Raw genomic sequence first — 25361 nt, 5'->3', positions numbered from 1 at the left:
TGCAACTAGGAACTTACTTCTTCAGTTACTTCCTGTTTCTCAAGTATCTTTAGTATTTCCTTCAGTGTTTCCTTTCTTCCTAATAAGTTCAGATATTTATAGGTTTTCTTCCTTGGGATGACGAAAATGTCCTAAGATCGAGTGTGGTGATGGTTGTGTAACTGAATCAAAAGCACTGAATTGTACACTTTAAATGGGTGAATTGCAAGAATTATATCTCAAAAATTCTGCTTAAAAAAGTGGAATCATAGTCCACAGTTATGTTTATAAAAGGGTTCTATTCCTAAGAGACATAATAGACCATGAAATATCTAGCATATCTCTTTACTTTTATGCATAATCTTTGACAAAAATATTTCTAATATATTAAAGAGTAAAGTGAAATAAAACTGTCGGTTTCAAAACTGCTTTTTCAGGAGTGGACAAAAAGGATCTTTTTTTAGAAACTTAATAAAGCAAAAATAATCTGGAGTTGCCCTGGTTGAAATAGAGTGCAGATTCAGAACCCTCCCAACTCAGACTTCTGTCCTTTCATCAATATCGGCATCCAAGGAACCTCGTAACAGGGTTTGGAGGAGGGGTGGGGAGGGGTGGGAAGAAGTTGGAAGTTGCAGCAAAAAGCAATACAAATAATTAAATAAATACAAAAAACTTAAAACTCTGCAAGTTGAACTCTGCTACACAGCAGAGTTCATGTAACAACAGCTCAGAATTGTATTATGTTAGTAATATACAAACATATGAATTCTATTTATGTAAGTTTGAATTCTGGTTCTGTGATTTAAGGCATATTGTTTGGAAGTGTGAATTAGTCTAAAGTCAAGATTTATCTCTAATTTATGTGGGGCTATTTTCTTCTCATCTACTTGGATTAGGAATTTTTTTTTCATTGAAGTATATTTGATTTACGGTGTTGTGATAGTTTCTGGTGTGCAACGTCATGATTCAGTTATACATATATATTCTTTTTCATTATAAGTTATTACAAGATATTGAATATAATTCCCTGTGTATACAGTAGGTTCTTGTTGTTTATCTATTTTTGTATCTGCTAATACCAAACTCCTAATTTATTTCTCCCTCATCTTTTCCCTCTGTTAACCATAAGTTTGTTAAATGTGGAATATAAAAGGATTAGGGATATTTGAATTTTGTTTATAACAACCCAAAATATGTAAACATCTCCAAACTGAAAAACAGATGTTGTAATTTTGTAATATTAGAAGAGCTGATTTCCTAGAGCAACACTAATTCAGTCAATAGAAAAAAAGGATAGTTTTCAATTCACTTATACTTAGATCACTTTTGTAACTCACTTCTATGTGGATGGCTTGTTAACACCTAAGATTTATATTACATTATATATGACATATTACACTATACATGTTTTAATTATACCAAAATCAGAAATGATCATTTATTTCCCTCAAAAGTATTTTAATATATTTAAGAGTAAAGTGGAATAAAATTGTGGATTTCAAAATTCTTTTTTCAGAGGTAGACAAAAGAAATCATTTTTGGAAACCAAAAAAAAGCAAAATAATCTTCTCAACTACCCCACTTCCACCTAACAACTCTAAATTACCAGACTAATAATCTTTGTTTAAAGTCAAATTAGTAGTCTCTCTTTATACTCGTAGATTATAACCAAACTGTAATAAAAGATTTTTCTGCCTGATGGCCTATGAATTGGAACATCAGCTCTGCAGATTTTAGACTCGCCAGACTCCATAATCACAACAGATAGATAGGTAGGTAGGTAGATAGAAAGATGATTTTTCTCCCTCCCTCCCTCCATCTCTCATCCTACTGGTTCTGTTTCTCTGGAGAACCCTAATACACTGTGTCTATTCCAATTCTGTAGTCCCTTTTTACCAATTCATTTCTTATTAAACCACTACAGATTCTCCAATCCACTGAAGCAAATCTTTTTGTCACCTTCTACATAATTTGCACAATTCCATCTAAATGCTTTTATGAAATTAACTGACATTTATCTTTACCACCTATATTTGCTTTTCACATATTTCTCTTCAGCTTTTCTGCTAAGCACTTAAAGAAGAGAAGCCTCTGTTTTCTTTACTTCTTTCTACAGAGATAACAAGAATAATGTGAAATACAGTACGTGTGTGTATATATATATATACACATACATATATACCTTAAAACATAAATATATGCATATATATAAGATTTACCTCAAAGTGTGGTACATAATTTAATTTCAATTATTTTTGTTTTTACTTAGAAGACTCACACTTTGGTTTAAAATTGACTATCATTTAAAAGAATTCTTCCACATTCATTTTGCTCAGCTAGGACAAAGAACAAAGTTATAAACAGACTTTAAATAATTTAAAAGTACAATTGACAGAATGTTTTAATGTTGGGATGAGGTGCATACTTTATATTTTTCAAACTCAGTTATATTGCTTTGCTAAAAGTAAATAGTACCTCCAGGACACCATCTGGTAAAAATCTCTCTGTGGATTAACCCAGAAAAGGAAGTGAATGAATTTTTATATATTGCATAGTTGTGGTTGCAAAACTGCAGTAAAAATATGTTTTCAATGCACTGGTGTAAGTGAGACTTCAGAGTTCAGCTACCTCATCAGATGTGATCCAAAAGGCTTGGAATATTTAAGGCCATATCTCCTCAACAGGGGAAAAAAAAAAAGTTTTCTTTTCTAGTACTACTATGACTTGGAAGAAAAAAAAAATAATCCAGGAAATTGAAGTCCATGAACTGGAAAATATGAATTTGGCCTTTTAGAAATCATTCATTAAAAAAATAGTAAGTAGTTCCTTAATGATAGGACACAACATGTCAGAGAAGTCCGAGATCATCTAAGACAACTGGATGAGACCCAAAATGTTATTGTGTGCATATCCAACAATGTAAAATGATCAAATTAGTTTTTACTTTTTTTTGAAATAATGTGTCATCCAAGCTTTGATCTAGTCCAATGACTAGAGCAATGAAACTTCCCCTCATATCTCAAGGGAATCCATTCCAGAGACTAACAGATTTCACTATTAGGAAACATTTCTCGGATTCAATCTTAAATTTCCGTTACTTAATTTCACCCCATTACTTGACTATAAACCCTTCATTCTTTTTTTTTTAACAATATAATATTTTTTATTGATTTATAATAACCCCTTATTCTACCTTTAAAAATGACTTGGCTTCTGTAATGTTTACATCTTTCAAGTATTTATGAAATGTTACCAAAACTAGACTCAGTCAGAGATAAACAAATGATTTACGTTTTCTTATTTTAATCTTTTCCTACAAGTTAAAATCTGAAGCCCATTATATATTTATTTTCCAGTTTAAGCACCACTAAATTTACTTATTTGAGGCATTTATGCCCTAAACTGGTTTCGTCTTGTGATCTCAGCAGTACCATTTAAATAACTTTTATCTTCCAGCCATATGATGTGAAGCTTTTGCATATGCAGACTAAAATTTCATTGACTAACTTTATTGTCATATTATATTACTAGATCATATATAATTTGCTACCCACTATCATCTCCAAGTCTCTTGGTATTACTGCTTTCCAAGTACTGGATATCCTGCCAATTGAATGGCTGTGTTTCTGATTATTTTTCCCCAGATGTATTAGCTACATTTTTCCAGGTTGAATCACGTTTCATTTCCTGCCCATATTTCTAACCATTTTAGGTCCCTTTTATCTGCCCTCACTGGTTTTGTCAACACTATTCAATTTAGTATCATCTGTAAATTTAATTAACATGATATGTATCCTCTCTTATAAATCATTAAAGAAGTTTTTCTATGATTTGTTTATTTTTTTAGACTCTAATGCTACGCAATATTTATAGTCTTGCCATATTCTTAAGAACATACCACTTTTGCCACTTAATATTTGTTTCATTATTTTAGGAGTAGCTGATGGTGGACTAACAACAGAATCACGCTCAGGGTCATTGTTTTCCTTTTGTGAAAATTAGTGCTAAATTACCACTATGATTGTTTTCTGCAGAATAAGAATGCTTTTACTGACAATTTTCTACCCTTCTGCAATTGCTACATTTTTCATAAATGTGGTCTCACAGCATGGAAGCCTCACTATGATGTTCTCACGTCCATGATGTAAACTTATCAAAGCTCTCTTACTCCAAATTCTGTTGTTGTGCAATGAGTTGTTTAAATTTTAGATACCACTTTACCATGACAATATTCTGTTATATTGTATGAATAAAAGTCAATTTAGAATGCTTCTATTTTAAGTATTTTGGAATTGATAAGTTAAACCAAGATCAATGTGGTTCATATGAACTAAGAAAAACTGTTATATTCCTCATTTACATTTATAAATGTAATTTCTTTTTAATTTATTGGTTATTTAAAATTTTTTGCCGTATTAAAACCCATTTTTAATTTTATTTTTATGAGGAAATATGTCAGACTTCTAAAAGTGTGTTTTGAAAAAATAATATTAGAAACAACATGCGTGTATCCACTACCCAGATTTTCAAAAGGTATCACCAGTAATCTTAGCTGCTACTTGTATACATCTTTCCAATTGTATACCTCTCTCTCTCCCTTAGGGGCAACTGCTTCTATGACTTTCATGAAAATAATTTATCTTTTTTGTTTATACATCTATACCTGGATCCTTGAAGCTGAGATGTATTTTTTTCAAGAACTGGATATCTCAGGCATTTTAGTTATTAATTTCCATCTTATACTAATTCATTCTTTTTTCTAAATATTTTGTTTTTCCTACATGAATATCCTGCAATATATCCTCAGTAATCTTGGAAAAAAAGCATACTTTTTCCTTCAGTTCTTCCTTTACCTAAATCCCCAGTGTTAGCTTTACATACAACTTTTACTTCTTTCTTAATACAGTCCCCTTAACTTACGTAGTTTTGAGTAATTTTTTGTGCTGCCTCTTTCTCATTTTTGGGTGTATACATATTCTTAAATTACTTATTATGGCCTAATTATGGTATATAAGTCTGATTTCATATGCTTAAATCAATAAGAGGATACCTCTATCTGCTTCTCAGCCAAATTTTATATGTCAATATATTTGTTAAGCATTAGAAATTTTATGTAGGTACCTAAATATAAGAATTATATTTATTCCCTAACAAATTTAAACTACCCTTAGTTACTTATCAAAATTTTCCTTGCATAGTTTTTGGTTCCATTTTAATTTCCATTTCTCATCTCTATATCCATGCAAAAAACTTAAACATATTTCCATATTTTAAACCAAAACTTAATTCAGATTTCATCCTTAAATTATATAGGTATGACATAGCAAAAAGCTGATGAGTCTAGGGTTTTTTCATATTTTGCCAATTATTTTGTTATTGCTTTTAATGTGTCATGTATGTATTCAATTACTTAGAGTAGATGTTCATTTTCATTTGGTTTACAACAGAAACAATGGAAATAATCAAAATGTCTAATAATTAGGGATCTTGCTAATTAAAATATAAGTATAATCCTACATTGGAATATTAGGAACCTAATTAAAATGAGTGATTACCAATTTTCCCCTCTGTTAGTGAGAGTCTCTTTGCCCAGGAGTACCTGTTTTATAAGAGTCAACTACCTAGGGGTGGCCCACAACAATTGAGTAACAAACACAGGGTGACTAAAGCCAAGTCCTCACATCTTGGTCTCCCAGGAGGATTGTCCCATAAGAGGGATCATTCTGTGGTACCATTGACTCTCCAGGGCTCCCTATGGGGTCAGACTAAGGCTGGACTTCTTCTGAAACTACATCTTTGTCTAGCTTCTTCCTCTGTCTTTCCTACTCTCCTCACTTTCTTCTGAAGTACTCTCTTACTAAATCACTGCACAAGAATCTCTTTCTTGAGCTCTGTTTCTAGGCAACCCAACCTAAGAGAAATCAGTGACACAAGTGATTCTACAAAGCACTCTAAGGGTAAGACTCTGGAGCTGATTCACTCACTGACTGGCTGGCTGCAGATAAGGATAAAACTATAATCAGTGATTCCTGGTATGTTGTGGCAGCGCAACTGCCAAGACTTTTACATGAGTGAACTGAGATGGAATACATGTAGAAAATAATTCATTGCTTGTACAATATCTCCAGATTTTATACAATATCAGATGAGATTTCAGGAATAGAGTCATCAAGACACAGAAAAATGCCAAGAAACTATATATGACTATGTTTTCAGACAGAATATTTCACTGAGTCCAGTGATGGCATCTAGAACCAAATACTAAGATTAGGGGAAAAGACTCCCGACTTGGTATAAGATTTAAGTTAAAATGGAAAATTAGCCTAGAGATTGGTAGAAGATGAGCACAAGAAAGAAAGATAGTCATATTGTTGAAAGATAGCTGCGCCATAGGAGATTCTTTTTAGCAGAGGACAGAGGAGTAATGAAGTATAAGCAGAAAAAGGAATGTGAACAATACTGAGCAACCAATGTCCCAGGCCTGCAGATACACAACGAAGCCGACAAAGTAATTTCTACTCTAGAGTGGATCTAGAGGAAGTCAAAGTCTTAGGGTAGCTCCAAATGCAAGCCAGTACAAGAATAATTCTGTGAAAAGCCCAAGGACCTAAGGTAATTTGTTCTCATACGACAAGTTCCTCAGGGCACAATGGAAGGGTTGAGGAGTAGCAAAAACAGTGAAAGATCATAAGACCAGAGCATTACTTAGATGAGAGTTTAAGATAAAAGAAATGGCTCCATGGGCCAGTATTTCGGCTCATGACCAAGGAAGACAGAAATACAGAACATGGTGAACTAAGGAATATTAGGGAAACTAAAAATGCCTGGTACTACAGAAGATACTTCAGATACAGTATCTCATAACAACATTTTGCAGGAGAGAAAAGGCTGAGAAGCTAAATAATTTTCTCCATGTTGCACAGCTATTAAAGAGAGAAGTAATGATTTTTACTCAGTTCTGCCTGAATACAAACTCTGTACTTTTTTGTATATATGTAATTATGCCCACCAGATGCTCTAGGTTCCAGATGCAAATTTAGTAGGAATTGTTTAAGTTGAGTTCTCAGTTAAGTGTAGGTGTAGAGGGCTTGACCAGCAGACAAGGATCTTTGCACAGATTCTATTGTTTCTGCCAAAGGAGTTCTAGTCCAGATATAGTGGGAAAAGAGTAGTTCATTTCCTAGACCCTTCTGTCTTGTCTTCTGTCATAAGAGCACCTAAAGAGTAGTAGAATTTTCTCATTGGAGCCGGCTGTGGCACAGACTGGTGGCTTGGAACATTAATCCCAGAGAGAAGTTAAAAGTCATTAGTTTCCAAGAAAGACCCTTATTCACCTTGTGGTGGCATCAAGCTAATTGTGAAGCTAGAGGAAATATGTCCTCTGACTTTAGTTAATTAAAAAACTAAAAACTTAAAATTTTGCTTTGTGGGTTATCAAAACTAGTTTGCATTCTCTGTTTTGCTGTTTCATTTGTACACCCATTAGAAAGTGGCAGGGGCTTAGGAGAGCAGATAAAAACCAAATTAATCAATTTTTCTGCATCTAGCATCTTTGAGAAAAAAATTGAGATTACTGGTAGAAATAAGGCCTGTTACGTTTGTTTGAATAATCCCTTCCATATGTAAAACCATGATATATTGCTGTACATAGATTATACATACACACACACAAATACTCAAAATGCAACTGGTCACAGTACCAGTTAGAGCAAACAATTTCTTCTTAATACCACCAACTACTTTAAGAACAAAATAGTGCTGAGAAAAGTACTCTGGGTTCTCTTTAACTGGTCAATGGCAAAAGGGCAAAAACCAGAATACTGTTTCACAATATTAATTTTTAAAGTCCAATTAAAGGTAACATCTACAACCTTTCTTCTGTTGTGTTTGCCAAATATTTTTAAACATTAAACACAAAGTGCTGATTGCAACAGAAGATGAAAGCTCTTGCTGCTATACTCTGCCAGTGATAAAAGCTTTGTCCCTGGGTACCTGACTAACAGTCACATGATACAATGTACATTACACAAAACTTCATTCTATTGTATGGGCTTTTTTATCCAAATGACCAAATATAGCCTAATATTATCTCTGATTTCATTACCATCTATAAAAGCATTGATACCAGAAAAGCATAGGTATCAGATTCTGAAATAAAAATATTTCACAAACAAAAAATGTGAATCAGTGTAAGTTTGGAGAAAACTTTTTAAATGAGAATTGTTACATATTCTTAATGACTCATCAACTTGCATATCTTCACAGTTTAATTCTACGAATAAGAGCTTTTTATACTTGGGCAGAGTCTCAGGTTCAAGTAGTTCAGGGTAAGGATATGGATTCTACTCACACAGGTACTTCTACTACTCACCTTGTGTATAACTAGCTAACTATCTCAGGACTCTCCTGGTTAGAAGTAACCAAAACTATCTTGAAATACTTTAGTAAAAAAAAATTTTTTTTACTACAGTGATGCTGGGGTTTCTTACTGAGTACAAGGAAGAATTGTACAAAATGAAAGACAAAGATACAGCTGGAACTTGTAAAGGTTTTTTCTCATATCTCATCTATTTCCAAGGGCCAGCTTAATCTTCTATCATCACTGCAGTCTGGGTTTTCCCACATTAAACAACAAAAAACCGAAAAAAACCATGGCTGCCTAGAGATAGGGAGTTATACATTTCATAGCTTCAATAGTAGTGTTTTAGTCCTAAATCCAAATTAGGGAACGTTCTCATTGACCTAATGAGTCATGTATCTACTCCTGAACAAATTAACTTTGCCTAGGTAAGTGAGGAAATGTGTCCAGGTTAGGCAAATAGCTAGCTATCCCTGTAGTACATATCTGGGACAAAAACGTGTATTAAACATATGCATGGGGAAAGTTCCAGAAAAGATATGATGGACATACTATCCCACAGATGTTCCCTACCCTAAAAAATCAAATTCTCTTCCATAAGTTCATATATTAAAGTTTATTAATATCACCATGCATTTTTTTTTCTATTGAATTAGAAACAGTGACTATTTAGAAGATAGAATTGATCTCATTTTGTTTGGCAGTTCTACCAACTTAAACTTCTGTAGGCAATGCTATAAATTCTGGGTTTATTTATTTATATCCTATCTTGTTTCAGAGAAAATTGAAGACAGCTTGAAAAAATACATTACATTAACACCAGAACAAAAATTACAAGTGAACCAAAAGAGGGAAAAATAAGAGTAGAAACAGAATGAAATCATAAATAATGTATTCTATAACACGGGATACACATTCACTACAGATAGATTACAAAGTTTTCTGATAACTTCTAATAACTGGCTAAGTTTTCTAATAACATTGTCAGTTATATAATTCATAATGTACATTAGGTAGTGAACCAATTGCTTAAGAAGCATAAAATACACATACAAAAAATGTATACATGCACTTCATACATGATCAGGGGCTCCTGCTGGAAATCCTCACTTAGCCTGAAGTATATTCTTGATGTCTCTCTTCATTTATTATGGACAAAAGTATAGATAACTGTGCTACCAAGGGGGCCAAGTGGGAGAGTGCTACTGTAGAAGTGCTCTGTGATATGACTTTGAGCAAAGGCTTGAATAAATAGATGTTGCCAACTTTGAGAATATCTGGGAGAACATTCAGGCAGAGGAACCAATAAGAAGAAAAAAGCCCAGAAAGTGGAGCATGCTTGGTATGTTCAAGGAAAAGCCAGTGTGTCTGGAGCAGATTCAGTAATGGGTAAAATGGTAGAGCACTGAGAGGTAGAACCAGACCATGCAGGGCACTGCACACCACGGTGAAGACTGACTACTATTCTAAACATGAAGAGAAACTATTAAAGGGTTTTGAGCAGAGAAGTGATATGATCTCACTTTGATTTTAAAAGGACTCTGGCTGCTATGTAGAGATAGACTTTTAGGAGGTAAGAGTTTAAGCAGTGAGACAGGTTAAGAGGCTATTAGAGAGGTCTAGGTAAGAGATCAAAATATCTTGGACTAGGGGAGGGCACTAGAGGTGAGAAAAAGTGGTAACATTTGGGATATATTTTGGAGTAAACCTGACAGATTTTGCTGATAGATTGAATGTAGAGAGAGAGGACTAGCAGTTGGACAACAGTCTCCTAAAGTTGATAAAGATAAGATTGGTTAGTATATACTTCTGCTACAGTTATTTATCATGACAGCAATAGATAAAAGATATTAAATGTAAAATAGGGAAATGAATATTGTGTAACTTGAAAACTTTTCACTTTCCTTTCCTTTAAGGCCTCAACTGCTCATGTACAAGAACAGAACTTTTAATCACTGTAGACAATGTTACCAGAAATTTTAAAATATTCTTTTATTAGTCTTACAGAGTGCCTTTTCATGCCCGAGTGTTGCCTTTTCTTAAAATGGCCTGTACAGCTGTACCTCAGTATTGGGAGGGAATTGCTTTCAGATTCCCCATGGATACCAAAATCCAAGGATGGTCAAGTCTCTTATCTAAAATGGCAAGGTATTGCATATAATCTACACACATCCTCCTATATACTTTAAATCATATCGAGATTACTTATAACACCTAATACAATGTAAATGTGATACAAAATAGTTGCAGTGCATAGAAAATTTAAGTTTTGCTTTTTAGAACTTCCTGGAATTTTCTCCCCAATATTTTTGAACTGTGGTTGGTTGAACCTGAAGATACAGAGGGCAGACAGCAGTGCAATGAGCTAGCTGGGCCTACCAGACCACATCATCAAAGTTGATGAGTCTAGAGGCATTCTAAGCAGGTCACCTACATTGAATTTGACATGAATTGATATTCATAATAATGGGGAAGATAAAAATAGAAGACATGCTGTGAAGTGAAGCGGTCTGGAGAGGGTTAATAAAACTCTCATTTTCCAAAATGTTTAATTATAACAGTCATCTTGTAATATGGAAATAAAGCATTTGGAGTCAAAGGGAGCTAGGAAGAAAAGGGGATAAAGAAAGCAAGTAGACTGGGTATTCTATCTAGAAGCATCTACAGTGTTGCCTAAAATGTGTAGTTTAAAATGTTTTTCTAAGAATTTCATATCTCAAACAAACAAAAGCTCAGAGAATTTTTTTTCAGAAGACCTGCATTACAATAAATGTTAAAGAAAGTTCTTCAGGCTGAAGATCAGATCTACGCAAAGAATGAAGAGCAATGGAGATGAAAAATGTGTAGGTAAATACAAAATATATTTTTCTTTCATATATTAATTTCTTCAAACATTGTAAAGTTGGTTTATAATATGATATAAATAAAATTTAATAAAAACAAAGAATGGTGGGGTTGTAAAATTCTATGCGATGTAGCACAGTACTATTTGAAGGCAGATTGTGATAACCTAAGATGTGAATACTTTAAACCCTAGAATAACTATTGAAAATAATAATACAAAAGATTATTGTATACAAATAATAAGCCAAAAGAGGGGGAAAATTGTATATTAAAAACTATCAATTCATTTAAAAGAAGGCAGGAAAGGAAGCAAAAAGAACAGAGAAAAGATAAGACAAATAGAAAAGAGCAAATGGTAGCTTTAACTCAAGGCCTATTCAAAGTTAAATTAAATGTAAGTGGACAAAATATTCCCATTAAATGTCAGAAATTGTCAGACAAAAAAACAAACAAAAATTGTCAGACAAAAAAACAAACAAAACAAACAAACAAACAAAAAAAAACGAGAACCAATACTACAATGACACCCATTAAACATGAAAAATACAGACAGGTTAAAAGTAAAAGGACAGAAAAAAAATACCATGCAAACATTAAGCATAAGAAAGCAAAACTGGCTATATTCAGATCAGAGAAAATAGACTTTAGAACAAAAAATATTATCAGAGATAAACAAAGATATTTCATAATGATAAAAGGTCAATTCATTAAGAATGCATAACAATGGTAAATATACATTTATCCATTAAGAGAGCTTCAAAATACATTTCTAAATACTGACAGAAATAAAGATATAGACAAATCTACAATCATAATTAGAGATTTTAATTTCCCTTTCTTAGTAAATGATAGGAAAATTACATGAAAAAGGGAATAGAAAATTTGGACAACCAAATTGACCTAATCAACAGTTACAGAAGATTAAACTCATAAACCACAGAAAACACATTCTTTTCAAGTACAGAAGGAACATTCGCCAATTCATATGCTGTCTCAATGAATTCTTAGAAGTCACAATTTTAAAATTAAGATCACACAGAGTTTGTGCTGTGACCAAAACAGAATCAAATTAGGAACAAATTACAAAAAGATATCTAAAAAAGCCCCAAGGGCTGACATTTAAAACAACATATTTCTAAATAATACATAGGTCAAATAAGAAATTACAGGAAAATCATAAAATGTCTTGAAATTAATAATAATAAAAACACAACATATCAAAAATTTAGGAAGCAGCTAAAGCAGTGTTTGAAGGGCAAGCCACAACTCTAAATGCTTTAATTAGAAAAAAAAAAAGAGAGATTTAAAATAAATTATCAACTGCAGGGTGCTGTGCACCATGGCTGGGAGGGGATACATAGCAGAACAACCTCGGTCCCCTATAAATTGCAAAAAAGCAAACACCACTGGTGTGCCCGTGGGGAGGGGCACCATAGCCTTTGTCTCCTCAGACCCACACCGCCATTACTGGCGCTTCTCGTGAGAAGAGAGGCGGGGCACAGCCACAACCGTCATATCCTCCTGTGCAGAGCACCCAGGCGGGGGCAGGGCTCAGACCTGAATCCACACCTGGGGGCTCCCCAACCTCCTGGGCAGGACTGAGACTTGTTTACAGCCTGAGGCAGATAGGATCTTTCTGTCCTGGTCCCTCAGAGAACTCTAGCCTCCAAGACAAACAAGGAGCTGAGATTTGGCATGAGCAGGGGCGGGGCCGTTCCTCGGTCTTCCCAGAGCCTGCCTACGGAGCGCCAATCCAAGGCAGAGTGGGCAGCTGCACAGAGCAGCAGAGCCACTGGTGCCGGGAGAGGGTGAGTGGCCATCCGCCTTTTTGGCAGGAACGCAGCACCTGACCTTGGAGCTGGGAGGGGGCACAATCTGCCCACCAGCCTCGCCCGAGTGCAGCATCTGACTGCGGCATGGGGAGGGGGAGTGACCCACCCGCCCACTGGTTTTATTCCTGCATAGGCTTTAGATAGATAAATAAATAAACTCCTTAAGGACCACAATAGATAACTGACACTCCTTAAGCCACAGTGCCAGAGAGATATGAGCAATATGAAGAATTAGAGGAACTACTCTCAATTAAAAGATCAAGAGGAATTCCCTGAAAGAACGATCAAGAAAATAGACACTGATGGCCTACTAGATCAAGATTTCAAAAAAGGAGTGATCAAAGTACTGAAGGAACTAAAAGAAATAGTGTTTAGAGATATAAAATATGTCAAAAATGAAATAGAAGCTATAAAGAACCAAGTAGAATTAGTAAACTCATTTGCTGAGATGAGAGCTGACCTAAAGGCTGTACAAAGCAGGCTAGATAATGCAGAGGAATGAATAAGTGACCAGGAAGACAGGACAACACAAAGCACCCAATCGGAACAGCTGAGAGAAAAATAAATAAAAACAATGAAAACAATATAAGGGACCTATGGGATAACATAAAGCATGCCAATCTATGCATAATAGGGGTTCCAGAAGGGAAAGAAAGAACAAAAGGGACTGAAAAGGTATTTGAAGAAATCATGACTGAAAACTTCCCAAACCTAAAGAAGGAATCAGATATTCAAGTACAGGAAGCTCAGAGGGTCCCAAATAGGAAGAACCCAAGCAGACCCACACCAAGAAATATCATAATCAAGATGGCCAGAGTCAAGGATAAAGAAATGATCCTAAAGGCAGCAAGAGAAAAAACAAAGAGTGAGTTTCAAGGGAACCCCCATAAGGCTCTCAGCTGATTTCTCTACACAAACACTACAGGCCAGAAGGGAGTGGCAAGATATATTCAAAGTCCTGAATGAAAAAAAGATGCAGCCTAGGATACTCTATCCAGCAAGGCTATCCTTTAGAATAGAAGGAGAGATGAAGAACTTCACAGACAAGCAAAAACTAAAAGAGTTTAGCAACACTAAACCCATGCTAAAAGAAATATTGACAGGTCTACTCTAAATAGAAAAGCAGGATGCTACAAAAATGAGAAACTCATAGCTGGAAAGGTGATAACTACCATGAATTCCAAATAGAATAAACAACAAAATTGTAAAGGAAGACATCTAAATCATTAAGAGTGGGAGAGGGAAGCAAGGAAAGCCACTGTGGAAAACAGTATGGAGATTCCTCAAAAGATTAGGAATAGACTTACCATATGACCCAGGAATCCCGCTCCTGGGCATATATCCAGAAGGAACCCTACTTCAAAATGACACCTGCACTCCAATGTTCATAGCAGCACTATTTACCATAGCCAAGACATGGAAACAGCCTAAATGTCCATCAACAGATGACTGGATGAAGAAGATGTGGTATATTTATACAGTGGAATACTATTCAGCCATAAAAACCAACAACATAACGCCATTTGCAGCAACATGGATGTTCCTGGAGAATGTCATTCTAAGTGAAGTAAGACAGAAAGAGAAAGAAAAATACCATATGAGATCACTCATATGTGGAATCGAAAAAAAAAATGTAAATACAAAACAGAAACGGACTCATAGACATAGAATACAAACTTGTGGTTGCCAAAGAGGTGGGGGGTCAGAAGGGACAGACTAGGATTTTAAAATGTAGAATAGATAAACAAGATTATACTGTATAGCACAGGGAAATATATACAAGATCTTGTGGTAGCTCACAGCGGAAAAAAATGTGACAATGAATATATGTATGTTCATGTATAACTGAAAAATTGTGCTCTACACTGGAAATTGACACAACATTGTAAAATGACTATCACTCAATAAAAAATGTTAAAAATAAAATAAAATAAATTATCTAACCTACTATCTTAAAAAGCAAAAAAAAGCACACACATTTAAATCAAAGAAAGCAGAGGAAGAAATAATAAATATATGAGTGAACATCAATGAAATAAAAAACAGCAGTAAGAGAGAAAACTAGCAAAATGAATTTTAACCTAGTAGTTCCGAGATACACACAGATAAAATCACTATCATATCAAGATATTCATCACAACAGAATTCATAATAAAAATAAACTGTAAATAACCTAAATATCAGAAATGAAGGAACTGGTTAGATAAAGACATCTATAAAACAAAATGTTACACTTCACTTTTTTTTTTTTAATGTGGAAGCTTTATAGATACTATTGTGGCATGATCTGAGATATCTTAAGTTTAAAAAGCCAGGTACAGAACAATATAAAAAGAATAGCATCATATGTATGTGCTTTTCCAGGAATGTATATGTGTGTGTGTATTTTTATATATACACATACACATAAAATATTTGCAAATACTCACCAGAAACTGGTGGATAGTGGTTGCTTCTAGAGGAGAGGTCTGTGTGGTTTGGATGTAAGGGTTTTATTGAGTACCATTTTGCCCTTTAGAATTTAATACTGTATAAACATGCCCTATTAAAAATATTTTAAGTAAAAAAGGGTAATAAGTATCATAAAATAACAAGAAGGAGAATAAAAGCAAAAAGGACTGAAGTCAGAGGTCCTTGATAGCTTACACAAAGACAGTCTGGCTTTCTATACATGCAGTCTTCTTTAAGGAAGTTGGCCATTGTTTAGATAGGATAGCCAAGAAACAAAGAGTTTCTTTTTCTCTTTACCCTTACAGTTGTGTCTAAAGCAAACATGCCCACTCCTTTGCAATATACCTAAAGGGATTAAAAATGTACAGATGGACAAACTAACAGGACTCTCCATTTATTGCTAAAGTTACCCAAACTCTACCATCTTTCTTTTAGACTGAAGATTCAATCCAAGTAACATGTATCTTTGCTCTCTGATGGAAAATAACAGAAATGGTGCAGTAATTGCTTCATGACCACATAAACAGTGTAGTCACATGCTAGCAGTCAGAACTTGCTATTGTGATATTTTCACTGTGTCAAGAACCCAAGTAAAAGCAATTTTCAGGAAGTGAAACAAAAATTAAAATATTTCCCTTTCTGTGGCTAAAATGAATTCTCCAGAATTGAAAATTAAAGATACCCTCTTTGTTCAGAACTATAGGAATAGTGAGACCCTACATATAGTTGTCCAAACACCCAGGTTTTATTTTATCTTCTAGAATAATTTCACATCTCTGATTTTGTTACCATCTTCTGAAATAACTAACTTTTCTTATTGAAGTATAGGTGATGTACAATATTATACAACTTTACAGGTGTACAAGACAGTGATTCACAATTTTAAAGGTTATACTCCCTTTATAGTTATAAATATTGACTATATTCTCTGTTGTACAATACATCCTTATAGCTTATTTTATACATAATATTTTGTACCACTTAGTTCCCTGCTCCTATATTGGCCCCCCCACTTTACACTCCCACTGGTAACCACTAGTTTGTTCTCTGTTATCTGTAAGTCTGTTTCTTTTTTGTTATTCTCACTAGTTCATTGTATTTTTTACATTCCACATATAAGTGATATCACACAGTGTTTGTCTTTGTCTGACTTACTTCATTTAGCATAATACTCTCCAAGTCCACCTGTGTAGTTGCAAATGGCAAAATTTCATTCTTTTCTATGGCTGAGTAGTAGTCCGCTGCATGTAGATATATGTACACACAAATACACACAGACACACACACACACACACACATATATCACATTTTGTTTATCCATTCATCTGTCAATGAACATTTAGGTTGCTTCCATATCTTGGCAATTATAAATAATGCAGTTATGAACACTGGGATACATGTATCTTTCCAAATTAGTGTTTTTGGTTTTTTTGGATATATATCCAGGAGTGGAATTGCTGGGTCAAATGATAGTTCTTTTTTTAGTTTTTTGAGAAACCTCCATACTGCTTTCAATAGTGGCTGCACCAATTTTCACTCCTACCAATAGTGTTTCAGGATCTCTTTTCTCTACATCCTTGCCAATATTTGTTATTTGTGTTCTTCTTGATGACAGCCATTCTGACAGGTGTGAAGTGACAGCTCACTGTGGTTTCAATTTGCATTTCCCTGATGATTAGTGATGTTGAGCATCTTTTCATGTGTCTGTTGGCCAGCTGCACGTCCCCTTTGGAAAAATGTCTATTCAGGTATTCTGCTCATTTTTTAATTGGGTTGTTTGTTTTTTGGTGTTCAGTTGTATGTTAATATTTTGGATATTAACCCTTATCCACCATAACATTTGCAAATATTCTCTCCCACTCATAGGTTGTCTTTTTATTTTGTCAGTGGTTTCCTTTGCTGTGCAAAAGCTTTTAAGTTTGATTAAGTTTATTTTTGGTTTTATTTCCTTTGCTTTAGGAGGTAGATCCAAAAAAGTATTCCTACGATTTATATCAGTGTTCTGCCTATGTTTTTCTTTAGGAGTTTTATGGTTTCCAGTCTTACATTTAGGTCCTTAATCCATTTTGAGTTTACTTTTGTATATGGTACTAGAGAATGTTCTAATTTCATTATTTCTCATATGGCTGTCCTGTTTTCCCAGAACTTCCTATATATTCTTGTCTTCTTTGTTGTAGATTAACTGACTATAAGTGACCATAAATTTCTTCTGGGCTGACTGTTCTGTTCCATTGACCTATGTGTGTGTTTTTGTGCCAGTACCATACTGTTTTGATTCCTGTAGCTTTGTGGTATAGTCTGAATTAAGGGACCATGATTCCTTAAGCCCTCGTCTTCCTTCTCAAGATTGTTTTGGCTATTCAGGGTCTTTTGTGTTTCCATACAAATTTTAAAACTATTTGTTCTAGTTCTGTGAAAAATGCCATAGGTATTTTCATAGAGATTGCATTGAATCTGTAGATTGCCTCGGATAGTATGGTCACTTTAACAATATTAATTCTTCCAATCCAAGAAGACAGTATATCTTTCCATCCATTTGTAATGTCTTCAATTTCTTTCATCAGTGTCTTATAGTTTTCCAAGTATAGGTCTTCTACCTCCTTAGGTAGGTTCATTCCGAGATGTTTTATTCTTTTTGATGTGATGATAAATGGGATTATTTCCTTAATTTTTCTGATAGTTTGTTGCTAGTGTCCAGAAATGCAATGGATTTCTGTACATTACTCTTGTATCCTGCAGCTTTATTGAATTCATTGATGAACTCTAGTAGTTTTCTGGTGACACCATCTGCAAACAGTGACAGTTTTACTTCTTCCTTTCCAATTTGGAATCCCTTTTAATTCTTTTTCTTGTCTGACTGCTGTGGCTAGGGCTTCTAGTACTATGTTGAAAAAAAATGGCGAGAGTAGTACCAAGTTTTCACCATTGAAAATGATGTCACCTGTGAGCTTGTCATATATGGCATTTATTATGTTGAGGTACATCCCCTGCCTGCCTACTTTCTGAAGATTTTTTTTTTCCAATCAGAAATGGATATTGAATTTTGTCAATAGTTTTTTCTGTATCTATTGAGATAATCATATGGTTCTTATTCTTCAGTTTGTTAAGGTGGTGTATAACATTGACTGATTTGCAGACATTGAAAAATCCTTGTATCCCTGGGATAAATCCCACTCAGTCATGGCATATGACACTTTTAATGTATTGTTGGACTTGGTTTGCTAGTATTTTGTTGAAGATTTTTGCATTTATGTTCATCAGTAATATTCACCAGTAATTTTCTTTTTTTGTGATCGCTTTGTCTGGCTTTGGTATCAGGTATCATAGAATAAGTTCAGAAGTGTTCTTTCCTTTGCAATTTTTTTTAGAATAGTTTGAGAAGGATAGGTATTAACTCTTTTCTAAATGTCAGTAGAATTCACCTGTGAAGCCATCTGGTCCTGGACTCTTATTTATTGATAGTTTTTAAATTTCTGATTTAATTCATTACTGGTAATTTGTCTTAAATATCTTTTTTCCCTAGTTCAGCCTTGAGAAATTGTACCTTCCTAAGAATTTGTCCATTTCTCCTAGATTGGCATATATTTGTTCATAGTAGTCTCTTATGATCCTTTGTATTTCTGTGGTGTCAGTTTTAACTTCTTTTTCATTTATTTTTATTGATGTGGGCCCTCTCCCTTTTTTTCCATGATGAGTCTGGCTAAAGGTTTATCCACTTTGTTTATCTTTTCAAAGAACTAGCTTTTAGTTTCATTGATCTTTTCTATTGTGTTTTTAGTCTCTATTTCATTTATTTCTGCTCTGGGCTTTATGATTTCTTTCCTTCTACTAACTTTGGGTTTTGTTTGCTCTTCTTTCTCTAGTTCTTTTAGTGTAAGGTTAGGTTGTTTATTTCATATTTTTCTTGTTTCCTGGAGTTAAGCTTGTATCACTATAAACGTCCCTTTTAGAACTGCTTTTGCTGTGTCCCACAGGTTTTGGATTGTCATATTTTTGTTTTCATTTGTCTCTAGGTATTTTTTGATTTCCTCTTTTTATTTCTTCAGCGATTCATTGGTTGTTTAGTAGCATATTGTTTAGCCTCCACCTGTCCATGTTTTTTTCCAGTTTTTTTTTTTTTCTTATAGTTGATTTCTAGCCTCATAGCATTGTGGTCAGAAAAGATGCTTGATATGATTTCAATTTTCTTAAATTTATCAAGGCTTGTTTTGTGGCCTCACATGTGATCTATCCCATGAAACAACTTTTTTGGCAGTGTGGTTTATATATCTTTTCTATTTTAATAAATAGAAATATATATTCTATACCCCTTAGAGCAGCATATTTTATAAAGGCTTCAAAAACTGACTTACTATCTACATAAATCTTTGTACAAACTACCTAAAATTGTCTTCTTAAATTCATCCATAAAATAATCTTTGTTTCATCCATTTGTTCTAATAGTACCATTAATACAAAAAAATGATGAAATAAAAGTCTTAGTATTTAAAATTTATCTTATGAGTTCTTAAGTTTTCCAAGAAATACTCCATTAAAATCTCCTATTGATTTCCTTCACTCATGGGTAAACTATTATACTCTTCTCAGGCAGCGCAGTAATTAGTCCCTTAAGCCATGTAAATAAGCAGTACAGTGGTTGGCAACAAAAGCAGAAATGCATTCTTGTGTCATTTCTTGATACATGGACATGAGTTGATATTTACCTCAAACTAGGCAAAATATCACTTGATTTGTTTAAACTTTGGAAAAGGATAAATCTACAACCAGGGAAAGCTGAACCAGCCTTCTAAATAAATCAAGAAAATTCTTCAGTTTACTTCCAGTCATCAGCAAATATCCAACCAAAACAGTGAGCTACTTTTGCATTTCTTCTCTACCTTCAGTGTCAAAGTTAAAGAGAAGAATTGTTCATAAAACCAGATTGATCTTGGTTTGGGGGATTTGGAATATACTATGTATAATTCAGGTTACCTTTTGTCTGTTTATCTCTTATATATTTTGGCCAAGTATTTAAGAAACAGGGCTATGAGTGAATGAGGCAAGAGCTAAAAATGCCTAAAATCAATGGTAGCAAAAGTTCACCTCACTGAGTTATAGTTAAAATAATTAACTCAAATATTTATCATATGAAATGGAAATGTCAGTGGGGAAACATACATGATTATGCTCAAATATATTCCTTCATATGAAAATTTCACACCTTCTTCTCTCTAGAGCTTCCTCAAAGAGAAAAACAGTATGAGTTCCAAACGTGGAATGTTTTAGTGAGAACCCAGGAGAAAAATAAAAATTACCAATACTGTAGTAGAAAGCCACTCTTTAAAGACTACTTTCTACAAATACAGTAATATTAAACTACTGTTTTAATAAAGGACATCAATCTGTTCACATTATATAACACACAACAATATTTGATATTGCTCACAGATCCATAAACATGTAGCAGAAATTTAAAAACATATATGAGAATGAAAACACTGGATTTGTGAAACACTGGAGGAGGAGGGAGGGAAAAGATTAAGATAAGAGAAGAACACAGAGGGAACAGTAATGGTATTAATAATACTTAATTGGAGGAGAGAGTAGCAGCAGGAAATCAGGCATAGCGCAAATAGTTCAAAAAGCTGGGAACAGGTCCATAGGTGTCCATTACATTATTCTCTATTCTTATGTGTATATTTAAAATATTTCCCAATAAAATAAATTAAAAATCATTTATAATAGGAACAAAAAAGATACATATAATAAATATAACAAAAATATACAAAAGATTTATGAAAAAAGTATAACATTAAAAGACTAAGAAAGATATAAAGAGAGATAATAATGCATGTTTATAGATAGAAAGGTTCTATATTTTAAAGAGAGTAATTCTCCCCAAATTAATCTATAAATTTAAGAAATTTCAATAGTCTTCTTGAATTTGACAAGTGGCCATAAAATAAATATACATGGAAAAGTAAAGAGCAAAGAATAGCCAATATACTCATGAAGAAAATGTTGGGCGGAACATTCCTACCAAAAATTCTCTTCCAAACTGACACTTACTAAAGCCAAGATAAAGACACCATGGTAGTAGCACAAATGAGAAAACTCAGAAACAGAATCACTAATTATGGAAACTTCATTTTTAACACAGCTGGCACTAATAATCAATGAGAAAAGGTTGGACTAATTAGTCTCATGTTGGGGCAGTTGGGTTTCAATATGGAAAAACGATGTTTTCCCTGTTCCCTGTTTCTCACCATAAACTGTAGTCACTCCCAGGTAGATTTCAGTCCTAAATGTGAGAGACAAACTATAAAAGTTTTAGAAGACACTTTGTAACATAATTTTTATATTACAGTAGGGAAGGATTTCTTAAACAAATGATCAAAGCACTAAATACTAAAAAAAAAAAAAACAAAGATTGATAATTGGATCATATTAAGTTAAGAACTTTTGTAAAACAAGGCACAATTAGGGCACATTTCAGACCTGTAAGACACATAAAATATTGACAATATTTTGAAATCTTAACCAATCTCAGTGTTGCCAGAATGTCAAGCAAAAGGAATTCATGCATATTGTCAGTGAAAGCAAAAACCAATATGATACAACATTATAAAATGATTAGAAATCAATAAAAAATGTTAAAAAAACCGATATAGGCACTTTGTAAAGTAAGTTTGGCGTTTCTAGTAAAGCTGAACATGTACATACTCTCTAACCCAGTAACTTCACTCTCCAGTGAACAGAGCTTAGATAATATAGCTTAGATGTATGTATACATCAAAAATACAAAATTTTCTTAGCAGCCTTGGTTATAGTAATATAAACCATTAAAGAGTCTAATTTTCCATCAATAATGTAATGAGTATTATACAGTGGTGGGAATGAAAATGAAACTATAGCTGTATTTATCAATATGACTGAAATTTACAAACATGATTGTATATTAAAGAAGCAAACACAAGAGAGTTATACACAAGATTTCGTGCATATCAAGTTCAAAATCCAGCAAAACTAAAAATTATCACTTAGGAATCCACACATAGTTGGAAAAGCTATAAAGAAAATCAAGGTACTCATTAAAATAAAACTCAGGATAGTCGTTAACATTAAGGAAAGCAACTTTGATAAAACAGGGAGCAACACATAGGTACTTTTAAGATACTGGTGTGTCCTATTTTTTAAGCTGGGTAGTATGTACATAGATGCATGTTTTATTACACACATACACACAAAAGTTTTATTCACTTTTATATGAACAAAATATTTTACCATTTTAAAAACTACTTTAAAAAAAGTCTAATATCAAACACAACTCACAGACATTTCAGCCTTTAATAGGAGCCAGTAGTAGAAGAATATGTCAAAGGAATTTTAAGTTATAAACTTCCAAAGAATTAACTGAAAGGAAAAAAGCACTGATAAAATAAGAATGAGAAATCATAAGATAGACATATATTAAAATGAATGTTATGGGCATGAAAAGGAGATGTAATTTTAAAATCCATTTAAATGGCTAAACAGTTCACTGGACAAAGCTAAAGAGAGAATTAGTGAATTGCAACATAAGGGGAAAGAAATCTCCCAAAGTGCCCTAACAGAAATAAAAAGATGGAGGATATGAAAGAAGAGCCAGTAGGGGAGGGTACAGCTCAGTGGCAGAATGTGTGCTTAGCATGTATGAGGTCCTGGGTTCAATCCCCAGTACCTTCGTTTAAAAATAAATAAATAAATGAACCTAATTCTCCCCATCTCAAAAAGAAGTCAGTAGATACATAGGATAAAATATGGAGTTATAATATAATAGAAGACACCAGGAAAAGAGAATAGAGAAAACTAAAGAAGCAATATTTGAACAGATAATAGCTGAGAATTTTCCAAGCATGCAGAAAAATATGAATTGTCAGATTACAAAAGCCCACCAAACATCATTTGAAAGTTAAAAATAATAATCACACCCTGATCTACATTATAACAATAAAACTACAAAGCATTCAGGGACAAAGAAAAAAACATAAAGGCTGCTTTCCAGGAAATACATTATCTACAAAGGACAATTGGATTGATAGCAGACTTCTCATCAGTAGTAATAGAAAATATTACCAAAATGTGGAGCAAAAACTAACTGTAAACTTAGAATTCAATCACATAAGAGAGAGAATGAAAAGAGATATCTTCAGACATATAAAGACTTTTTATAAATATAAAAAAATCTTTTTATCAAGAAATTTTATTATCCACACAACCTTTACTGAAAGCAATAATAGAGGTACTTAAAAAGGAAGAAAATCAAACCAAAGAGGAAGCAGCGAACAAATCAAAAATGAGAAAGGATATTAACATAGCAGGGTAGTAAATATGGATAATTATTGATTGTAAAATTACTAAGTATAATAACAATAAGAATTTGTATATTTAAAAATTTGTATGGTAAGATAGTACAGGATACAGCATACAGACTCTGAAGCTAGACTGGGCTTGAATATGAACCAATCGAAGTTCTCCCTAAAACTAAAAATAATGACTAAAGAACAGTTATGACATCAAAGAAATATAATTTATATGTTTTGCTTTTATGGGCCAACTGTTACCTCTAATAGAGCAATATAAGGGCTGAAAAGAAAGACAACTGTGATTTTTCAGACCAGATGAACTTTTGTTAAAAGCTTAAGCAAAAGATACTCAGAAAGATAATCTTCATACTGTTCAAGAAAAATTTTCACAGATGGCTAGTTTGGATATTCAACGAGAAAGTAAATATGTAATGTCTTTGTACAATTATTTCTATCTTAAAACATTCTTTTGTAGAAATTCTATCAGATGGAAGACAGGTAGGTAAAGGAATAAAATTGTTTTGGAGCTGGCCAGGAAGAGAAGTAAAGTCCTGGGTTAATAAAGTTGACAAATTTTTTTTAGCCTCTTATATTGACAGTAGCCATAGAGCAGGATTAAGGCTTTGCCTGATTTCTTTGGGTCAGAGCTGAAAAACTATTGCAATTCAATTATATTCTTAGTTTTGTAAGTATTTAAGTGCTTATTATATGCATAGGCCTTTAGCAATTTGCAATGAGTTGCTTCTTTCTAAAATCACCTCCTTCCCATCATTTTACGATGGAACCTCCAACCCCTTCAGAATCCCAAGAGGATGGCCACCAAGCTCAGTCTTGCACTTTTTGGATAACTAGCTCAATTTCAAACACAACACACTTTTCTTCCGGGTTGAAAAGATTCCACCAAAAGGCTTTCACTTGGCAAGCAATACCTTACTCCTGTTTCACCAGGATCTCTCCTTTTTGTGAGTTACTTTTATTTTAATGTTATAACTATCATTTCTAGGCTTTGGTTATTTTACTGCATTCACTCTCTAAGTTATTTCTCTCATTATTTTGGGAAGGTTTACTTAAGTCAGAGTAAGTGTTAACATCTTGTATTTACTCAACAAATATATTGTGGGCAATCACCACATGCCAGGCTCTGATCAGATCACGTTATGTTTCTGCTCAAAACCCTCTTATGTCTTCTCATCTCATTCTGAGAAAAGCCCGTCTTTACTATGAAATACAAGCCTACCTTCCCTCCACCGTCCACAATCTCTCTGAGCTTCTTTCCATTATTCTGACTCTCACTCTGCTCTGCTTACACTAGCCTTCCTGCTGTTCTTCTAATAGGCCAGGTGTATTCCCACCTTAGAATTTTGTGTTTGCTGTTCTCTCTGCCTGGATCACTTTCCCCAGATATCCACATGATTTCCTCCTTCACTTCTCACTTTACTCAAATGACAGCAAGGATTTCCCTGACCTTACATTAAATTACATTATCAGTCTCAATTTTTTCACCCCTCTGTAGTAGCATTACACACCCACACTCTGGCCTGATGGTGGCCAAAATGTATATCCTTGCCCTTT

Source organism: Camelus ferus, chromosome 9, assembly GCF_009834535.1.
Source record: "Camelus ferus isolate YT-003-E chromosome 9, BCGSAC_Cfer_1.0, whole genome shotgun sequence".
In the NCBI taxonomy this organism is placed as follows: Eukaryota; Metazoa; Chordata; class Mammalia; order Artiodactyla; family Camelidae; genus Camelus; species Camelus ferus.
The sequence above is the reverse complement of the archived record's forward strand: the minus strand, read 5'-3'. Positions refer to the sequence as shown.